Raw genomic sequence first — 9,844 nt, 5'->3', positions numbered from 1 at the left:
TCCAAATATACCACATCAACTGGTTCTCCCTTGTCCACTTTACTGGAAACATCCTCAAAAAATTCCAGAAGATTTGTCAAGCATGATTTCCCTTTCACAAATCCATGCTGACTTGGACCTATCATGTCACCTCTTTCCAAATGCGCTGCTATGACATCCTTAATAATTGATTCCATCATTTTACCCACTACTGAGGTCAGTCTGACCGGTCTATAATTCCCTGTTTTCTCTCTCCCTCCTTTTTTAAAAAGTGGGGTTACATTGACTACCCTCCACTCGATAGGAACTGATCCAGAGTCAATGGAACCTTGCAGAGTCTCCTTGCAACCTCCTCCACACTCTCTCCCGACTCCTTGTGGTCCATCTCCACCTTATATGCTTCTCAACTACTTCAAAAAATGCCTCCTCACAAACCTTCCTCCTCTCTCTCCCTCCCTTTGCCTTCTGAGCATGTGCAAATGATCCCTGACCTCCCAAATCGTGGGGAAAGTTATTTGCCTGAAAAAAAACGCACATGCGCAGAACGGCTATTGCTATGGATGCCACCTTTGCACTACTGAATACATCGCTATCGCCCATTTCACATCGCTATGGCCCAAATTAAAAAGGCGAAACTAATGGTTTTTAAAATGGGTGATATTCCAGCGATCCTGAAAAATAAAAAAAACACTAAGGATGGAAATATCGCTCATCGTGAAAAGTCTAGCCCATAGAAGTTAAACAAATACTTTGAGTTCATTTTAACGGAAGAAGACGCAAAATCTGCCAGAAATAGTGGAGAACCAAATGTCTAGCGAGAATGAGGAACTGAAAGAAATTAGTATTAGTAAAAAGAATGGTACTGGAAAAATTAATGGGACTGAAAGCCGATAAATGCCCCGGACTTGATGGCCTACATCCTAGGGTTTTGAAAGCAGTGGCTATAAAAATAGTGGTTATATTGGTTGTCATCTTCCAAAATTCCATAGATTCTAGAATGGTTCCCATGGATTGGAAGGTAGCAAATGTAACCCCATTATGTAAGAAAGGAGGGAGAGAGAAAACAGGGAACTAAAGTTAGCCTGACATCAGTAGCAGGGAAAATGCTAGAATCTATTAATAAGGATGCAGTAACACGGCACTTAGAAAATAATAATAGGATTGGGCAGAGTCAACACACGTTTATGATCTGAGGCACTGAAGTATGGCCAAGAGGCACGGTTGGTGCGAATACATGACCTCATCTCTCTCATTTAGAGGGAAGAGAGCATGCTGGAAAATCGCAACTAGGCAGTGATCGTGACCATCTTTGAAAAAGGGACAAGTCCGACTGCGGCAGCTACAGAGGAATCTCCTTGTTATCAGCCACTGGGAAAGTCGTCGCTAGAGTCCTCCTCAACTGTCTTCTCCCTGTAGCCGAGGAGCTCCTCCCGGAGTCGCAGTGCAGATTTCGTCCACTACGGGGCACAATGGACATGATTTTTGCAGCGCGACAACTGCAAGAAAAATGCAGGGAGCAGCGCCAGCCCTTATACATGGCCTTCTTGGAGCTTACAAAGGCCTTTGACATTGTCAACCGCGAGAATCTATTGAGCATTCTCCTCTGTTTCGGGTGCCACCAAAAGTTGGTGACCATTCTCCACCTGCTCCACGACGATATCCTTACCAACGAATCCATTACAGACCCAATCCACGTCCGGACCGGGGTCAAACAGAGCTGCGTCATCGCCCCAACCCTCTTCTCAATCCTCCTCGCTGCCATGCTCCACCTCACAGTCAACAAGCTCTAAACTACAGAACCAAACTACAGAACCAGTGGGAACCTGTTCACCCTTCGCCATCTCCAGGCCAGGTCCAAGACACCCCAACCTCTGTCATCGAGCTACAGTAAGCGGACGATGCCTGCATCTACGCACATACAGAGGCTGAACTCCAGGACATAGTTGACATATTTACTGAGGCATACGAAAGCATGGGCCTTACACTAAACATCCGTAAGACAAATGTTCTCCACCAGCCTGTCCTCGCCGCACAGCACTGCCCCCCAGTCATCAAGATCCAGGGCGCGGCCCTGGACAACGTGGACCATTTCCCATACCCTGGGAGCCTCTTATCAACAAGAGCAGACATTGGCGACGAGATTCAACACTGCCTCCAGTGCGCCAGTGTAGCCTTCGGCCGCCTGAGGAAAAGAGTGTTTGAACACCAGGCCCTCAAAACTGCCACCAAGCTCATGGTCTACAAGGTTGTAGTAATACCTGCCCTCCTGTATGGCTCAGAGACATGGACCATGTACAGTAGACACCTCAAGTCGCTAGAGAAGTACCACTAACGATGTCTCCGCAAGATCCTACAATCCCCTGGAAGGACTGACGCACCAACATTAGCATCCTCAACCAAGCCAACATCCCCAGTATTGAAGCACTGACCACACTTGATCAGCTGCGCTGGGCAGGCCACATTGTTCGCATGCCTGACACGAGACTCCCAAAGTAAGTGCTCACTTGGACCTCCTTCATGGCAAATGAGCCAAAGGTGGGCAGAGGAAACATTACAAGGACACCCTGAAAACCTCCCTGATAAAGTGCAACATCTCCACTGATACCTGGGAGTCCCTGGCCAAAGACCGCCATAAGAGGAGGAAGTGTATCCAGGAGGGCTTTGAGCACTTCAAGTCTCATCGCCGAGAGCATGCAGAAATCAAGCGCAGGCAGCGGAAAGAGCATGCGGCAAACCAGTCCCACTCACCCCTTCCCTCAACGACTATCTGTCCCACCTGTGACAGAGTCTGTGGTTCTCGTATTGGATTGTTCAGCCATCTAATAACTCATTTTAAGAGTGGAGGGAAGTCTTCCTCGATTCCGAGGGACTGCCTATGATGATGATGATGAAAGTGAAATCATGGTTGACAAATATGTTAGAGTCTTTTGAGGTTGTAACTAGCAGAATTAATAAGGGGTCACCAGTGAGTGTTGTGCATTTGGATTTTCAGAAGACTTTCGATAAGGTGCCACACAAGGGGTTATTAAACAAAATTAGGGCTCATGGGATTGGGGGTAATATACCAGAATGGGTTGAGGATTGGTTAATGGTCAGAAAACAGAGAGTAGGAACAAATGGGTAATTTTCGGGTTGGTAGACTGTAACAGTGGAATACCACAAGGATCGGTACTTGAACCCCAGCTATTCACAATATATATCAATGATTTGGATGAGGAGACCAAATGTAATATATCCAAGTTTGCTGATAATACAAAGCTAAGTGGGAATGTAAGTTGTGAGGAGGATGCAAAGAGACTTCAAAGGGATATAAACAGGCTAAGTAAGTGGGCAAGAAAATGGCAAATTGAATATAATGTGGAAAAATGTGAAGTTATCCACTTTGGTAGGAAAAATAGAAGAGCAGAGTATTTTTTTAAAAGGTGAGAAATTGAGAAGTGTTGGTGTTCAAAGGGTCCTGGGTGTCCTTGTACACGAATCATTGAAAGTTAACATGCAGGTACAGCAAGCAATTAAGAAAGCAAATGTGGTATGTTGGCCTTTATTACCACAGGATTTGAGTGTACTGCAATGCTATAAGGCCCTGGTGAGACCACACCTGGAGTATTGTGTACAATTTTGGTCTCCTTAACTAAGGAAGAATATACTTGCTGCAGACTGATTCCTGGGATGGGGGGATTGTCCTATGAGGAGAGATTGAGTAGACTAGGCCTATATTCTCCAACGTTAGAATGAGAAGTGATCGCATTGAAAAATACAAAATTCTTACAGGGCTTGACAGGATAGATTTAGGGCGAGTTTTTCCACTGGCTGGGAAGTCTAGAACCAGGGGTTATAATCTTAGAATAAGAGGTCGGCCATTTAGAACTGAGATGAAGAGAAATTTCTTCACTCAGAGGGTGGTGAATCTTCAGAATTCTCCATCCCAGAGGGCTGTGGAAGTTCAGTCATTGAGTATATTCAAGACAGAGATCGATAGATTTGTGGATATTAAAGGAATCAAGGGCTATGGGGATATGGCAGTAAAGCGGAGTTGAGGTAGCATACAAGAGCAGGGAGGTTATGCTTAAATTGTATAATACTTTGGTTAGGCCACAGCTGGAGTACTGCGGGCAGTTCTGGTCGCCGTATTATAGGAAGGACGTGATTGCACTAGAGAGGGTGCAGAGGAGATTTACTAGGATGCTGCCTGGAATGGAGAATCTTAATTATGAGGACAGATTGTATAGGCTGGGTTTGTTTCCATTGGAACAGAGGAGATTGAGAGGAGACCTCATTGTGTACAAAATATTGAGGGGCCTGGACATAGTGGATAGTAAAGGCCTATTTCCATTGGTGGAGGGGTCTATAATGAGGGGGCATAGTTTTAAGGTGGTTGGTGGAAGATTTAGAGGGGATTTGAGGGAGTGCTTCTTTATGCAGAATTATATTAAATTTGATTTTCAAATGTTTTTGTAGATGCCCTGTAAAATGCACCACTCTTCTGATGCTGGTCAATACAAATGTTGGAATTGCGTGTTATGAGCAGAAATGAAAAAAGATTAGATTTTCTCCAATCTAGGATACAATGCAAGATATCTTCTTACTAAGGAATTTAAATAGGAGCAGACCAAACATATATTCTGGGATTTAAACCCTTCATGACAGAGGTGTGAATTTTAAGCACAGAGCCAGGTTGCTTTACTATTATTCCAACGTCCCACACAAGAGATTGATGAGCAAAATTAAAACACATAGTATTGGGGATAGAGAACTGATTGGCAGACAGGAAGCAGAGAGTTGGGATAAATGGATCCTTTTCAGAATGCCAGGCAGTGACTAGTGAGGTGCCGCAGGGTTCAGTGCTGGGACCCCAGCTACTTACAATATACATCAATGATTTAAATGAAGGAATTGAGTGTAATATCTCCAAGTTTGCAGATGACACTAAACTGGGTGGCAGTGTGAGCTGTGAGGGGGACGCTAAGAGGCTGCAGTGTGAGTTGGACAGGTTGGTGAGTGGGAAAATGCATGGCAGATGCAGTATAATGTGGATAAATGTGAGGTTATCCACTTTGGGGGCAAAAACACGAAGGCAGAATATTATCTGAATGGCGGCAGATTAGGAAAAGGGGAGGTGTAACGAGACCTGGGTGTCATGGTAAATCAGTCATTAAAAGTTGTCATGCAGTTACAGTAGGCGGTGAAGAAGGCAAGTGGTATGTTGGCCTTCATAGCTCGGGGATTTGAGTATAGGAGCAGGGAGGTCTTACTGCAGTTGTACAGGCTTTGGTGAGGCCTCACCTGGAATATTGTGTTCAGTTTTGGTCTTCTAATCTGAGGAAGGACGTTCTTGCTATTGAGGGAGTGCAGCAAAAGTTCACTAGACTGAATACTGGGATGATAGGACTGACATATGAGGAGAGACTGGATCGACTGGGCCTTTATTCACTGGAGTCTAGAAGGATAAGAGGGGATCTCATAGAAACATATAAGATTCTGACAGGACTGGACAGGTTAGATGCGGGAAGAATGTTTCCGATGTTGGGGAAGTCCAGAACCAGGGGACACAGTCTAAGGATAAGGGGTAAGCCATTTCGGACTGAGATGAGGCGAAACTTCTTCACTCAGAGAGTTGTTAACCTGTGGAATTCTCTACTGCAGAGAGCTGTTGATGCCAGTTCATTGGATATATTCAAGAGGGAGTTAGATATGGCCCTTACGGCTAAAGGGATCAAGGGTTATGGAGAGAAAGCAGGAAAGGGGCACTGAGGTGAAAGATCAGCCATGATCTTATTGAATGGTGGTGCAGGCTCGAAGGGCCGAATGGCCTACTCCTTCACCTATTTTCTATGTTTCTATGTTTCTTATGTTTCTCTTGTGAAATGACTAAAGCTGGACCCTGTCACTGGTCTTCATTAATGAATTCTGTCTGTTTAAAGCTTGAATACCTATATACTCCCAAACAGATGATTATTTACCAAACTCTATCAATTATTGCTTTCAAAACTAAAAAGTAGTGCTTTGAATATAATTTTCTAATTATTAGAGATTGACCCTCTTTTGTAACTCATGGGACTCTATTAACAAGTTACATATACTTCAACATTAAGCTTGTGATTAAAGACAAATATGAGTTAGAGTATTTGAGGAATAGATGTTCAGAATTAAAACTTAAGGGCTAGAAATGGGATGCTAACTTTTGAAATCTTGAAAAATTAGCGCCAGGCTTTTAGTAAATTGTCTGTTAGCACACCAGGAAAGAACTGGAGCACTAAATCAGGCACTAATGACCTCAGTCGGCTGCAACACGGACTTTACCACTCTTTTTGTTGGAAACAAAAATAAAACAGTTAAATCAAGTGCCCCCGATCTGGGGGACACTCCAACATTTTTCAAGGCCATTTTTTGTGTGTTTTTTTGTGGGGTTTTTTGTGGGTTTTTTGTATTTTTTTTTAAATGTTTTTTCTTTGGGATCTAAAACATGAATATTTACAAGTGCCCCTATTAAGGGGGAGGGGGCACTAAAACCAGCAATAAAACAAATTAAACTTTAAAACATATAAAATCAAATTAAAATTTGGTTGCTGGGGGTGACGATGCACTCCAGTCCCTCCGGTGCCCACCTCTCGCAGAAGGCCGCGCGACAGGGGCTTTACCAGCAAAGTGATGAGTATCAGGTACAATGCAATGAGCAATGATCCTTCACACTGGCTTCTTCCAGCTCTTAAATGGGCAAGGTAGCATCATTGTGTAGATCCTCATTATCAGCAATGCTGTCGGTGAAGGCGACCTGCAACCAACTCAATCCCCTGATCGTAATAGCTGATCCCACTCCCAGGGAAAGAGCTCAGTCATTCACGAATGTGGCATTGGAGGTAGAAACATAGAAACATAGAAAATAGGTGCAGGAGCAGGCCATTCAGCCCTTCTAGCCTGCACCGCCATTCAATGAGTTCATGGCTGAACATGAAACTTCAGTACCCCATTCCTGCTTTCTCGCCATAACCCTTGATCCCCCGAGTAGTAAGGACTTCATCAAACTCCCTTTTGAATATATTTAGTGAATTGGCCTCAAATACTTTCTGTGGTAGAGAATTCCACAGGTTCACCACTCTCTGGGTGAAGAAGTTTCTCCTCATCTCGGTCCTAAATGGCTTACCCCTTATCCTTAGACTGTGACCCCTGGTTCTGGACTTCCCCAACATTGGGAACATTCTTCCTGCATCTAACCTGTCTAAACCCATCAGAATTTTAAACGTTTCTATGAGGTCCCCTCTCATTCTTCTGAACTCCAGTGAATACAAGCCCAGTTGATCCAGTCTTTCTTGATAGGTCAGTCCCACCATTCCGGGAATCAGTCTGGTGAATCTTCGCTGCACTCCCTCAATAGCAAGAATGTCCTTCCTCAAGTTAGGAGACCAAAACTGTACACAATACTCCAGGTGTGGCCTCACCAAGGCCCTGTACAACTGTAGCAACACCTCCCTGCCCCTGTACTCAAATCCCCTCGCTATGAAGGCCAACATGCCATTTGCTTTATTAGCCGCCTGCTGTACCTGCATGCCAACCTTCAATGACTGATGTCCCATGACACCCAGGTCTCGTTGCACCTTCCCTTTTCCTATTCTGTCACCATTCAGATAATAGTCTGTCTCTCTGTTTTTACCACCAAAGTGGATAACCTCACATTTATCCACATTATACTTCATCTGCCATGCATTTGCCCATTTACCTAACCTATCCAAGTCACTCTGCAGCCTCATAGCATCCTCCTCGCAGCTCACATTGCCACCCAACTTAGTGTCATCCGCAAATTTGGAGATACTACATTTAATCCCCTCGTCTAAATCATTAATGTACAATGCAAACAGCTGGGGCCCCAGCACAGAACCTTGCAGTACCCCACTAGTCACTGCCTGCCATTCTGAAAAGTACCCATTTACTCCTACTCTTTGCTTCCTGTCTGACAACCAGTTCTCAATCCACGTCAGCACACTACCCCCAATCCCATGTGCTTTAACTTTGCACATTAATCTCTTGTGTGGGACCTTGTCGAAAGCCTTCTGAAAGTCCAAATATACCACATCAACTGGTTCTCCTTTGTCCACTTTACTGGAAACATCCTCAAAAAATTCCAGAAGATTTGTCAAGCATGATTTTCCTTTCACAATCCATGCTGACTTGGACCTATCATGTCACCATTTTCCAAATGCGCTGCTATGACATCCTTAATAATTGATTCCATCATTTTACCCACTACTGAGGTCAGGCTGACCGGTCTATAATTCCGTTTTCTCTCTCCCTCCTTTTTTAAAAAGTGGGGTTACATTGGCTACCCTCCACTCGATAGTGTGGAGGGTAGCCAATGATCCAGAGTCAATGGAATGTTGGAAAATGACTGTCAATGCATCTGCTATTTCCAAGGCCACCTCCTTAAGTACTCTGGGATGCAGTCCATCAGGCCCTGGGGATTTATCGGCCTTCAATCCCATCAATTTCCCCAACACAATTTCCCGACTAATAAAGATTTCCCTCAGTTCCTCCTCCTTACTAGACCCTCTGACCCCTTTTATATCCGAAAGGTTGTTTGTGTCCTCCTTAGTGAATACCGAACCAAAGTACTTGTTCAATTCTTTGTTCCCCGTTATGACTTCCCCTGATTCTGACTGCAGGGGACCTACGTTTGTCTTTACTAACCTTTTTCTCTTTACATACCTATAGAAACTTTTGCAATCCGCCTTAATGTTCCCTGCAAGCTTCTTCTCGTACTCTATTTTCCCTGCCCTAATCAAACCCTTTGTCATCCTCTGCTGAGTTCTAAATTTCTCCCAGTCCCCGGGTTCGCTGCTATTTCTGGCCAATTTGTATGCCACTTCCTTGGCTTTAATACTATCCCTGATTTCCCTAGATAGCCACGGTTGAGCCACCTTCCCTTTTTTATTTTTACGCCAGACAGGAATGTACAATTGTTGTAATTCATCCATGCGGTCTCTAAATGTCTGCCATTGCCCATCCACAGTCAACCCCTTAAGTATCATTCGCCAATCTAGGAGTGGAGCGAAGGAGGGCAGTGCTGTTCTCAACAACTGGAAGGAGGCCATTGCCCCAGGTCTTCAGGGCAATGTGGAGGGAAGTGGCCCAGGAGATCTCAGCCAGTAGTGTGGTCGTACACAGCCTGACACAATGCCGGAAAAAATATAACGATCTCAGTCAGGTGATCAAGGTGAGTACATGCTGCAAAAGGTCCGACATACCAGCATCTGAACCTCAGTCTGTACACATTACATAAACCACCCCACCTCCACCACTCACCCACCAAGCATCTGCACCTACTCAAACTCACATCCACATCTTATGCCTTGCCTACAATTACAGCTATTCAACTATGGCACACGCATCTCCCAAACACATAGCTGGACTCTGACTCACACGTTCATTTCTCTTGCAGGAAAGGATGGCCCACAATAGGAGGGAACAGCAGAGAACAGGCGAGGGTGATGCGCAGTTTCAGCAGCTTACAGACCTTGAGAAACGAGTGCTGCGACTCATTGGGCAGCAGAGGGTGGGCGATGTCAGCCCCATTGGGGACACAACGCTACCTTCATCCCCGCTTCTTCTCTCATTCCATTTCTCCCTCACACCACAATAATTTCTCACTTTCCAGCTCCTGATAATGTCTGCATTCCTTGCTCCATTCCTGTCCTCCTGCCCTCACCTTAATGCAAGGCTTGTGCCTTTATGCTCTCAGATAATCAGCAACCAGATGACCAGCCTGTCCATGAGCCTCCCAGTGAAAGTGAGACAGGAGAAGAGGAGGAGCAAAGCATCGCATCATTGCATCTCTCACCCTCAGGCACCACCTCAGATACTGGCACTACGCAAT

This window comes from Pristiophorus japonicus, chromosome 7, assembly GCF_044704955.1.
Source record: "Pristiophorus japonicus isolate sPriJap1 chromosome 7, sPriJap1.hap1, whole genome shotgun sequence".
In the NCBI taxonomy this organism is placed as follows: domain Eukaryota; kingdom Metazoa; phylum Chordata; class Chondrichthyes; family Pristiophoridae; genus Pristiophorus; species Pristiophorus japonicus.
The sequence above is the reverse complement of the archived record's forward strand: the minus strand, read 5'-3'. Positions refer to the sequence as shown.